The sequence below is a fragment of the Nannospalax galili genome, unplaced genomic scaffold (genome assembly GCF_000622305.1).
Source record: "Nannospalax galili isolate Female #2095 unplaced genomic scaffold, S.galili_v1.0 scaffold16, whole genome shotgun sequence".
NCBI classification, from domain to species: domain Eukaryota; kingdom Metazoa; phylum Chordata; class Mammalia; order Rodentia; family Spalacidae; genus Nannospalax; species Nannospalax galili.
Window position 1 is genome coordinate 811,057 of NW_008339910.1, and position 220 is coordinate 811,276.

A 220-nucleotide genomic window follows, 5' to 3' on the forward strand; every position below is an offset into this window, starting at 1 on the left:
TTTATTAAGAATTTAATACATGCATATAAGGTGTTTTGATCAAATCCATGCCCATTTCCTCCCTTCTAACTCCTCCCATATCTCCCCATCACTTTTATCCTGATAACTCATGCACTCTTTCTTATCTCATTGTACACATGTATAATCTTTTCAAAAATAAAGAAAAAACAACCAAAGTTTCTCTTATGTTTAAATTTAGGGAAGATAGCTTTCTTCATTA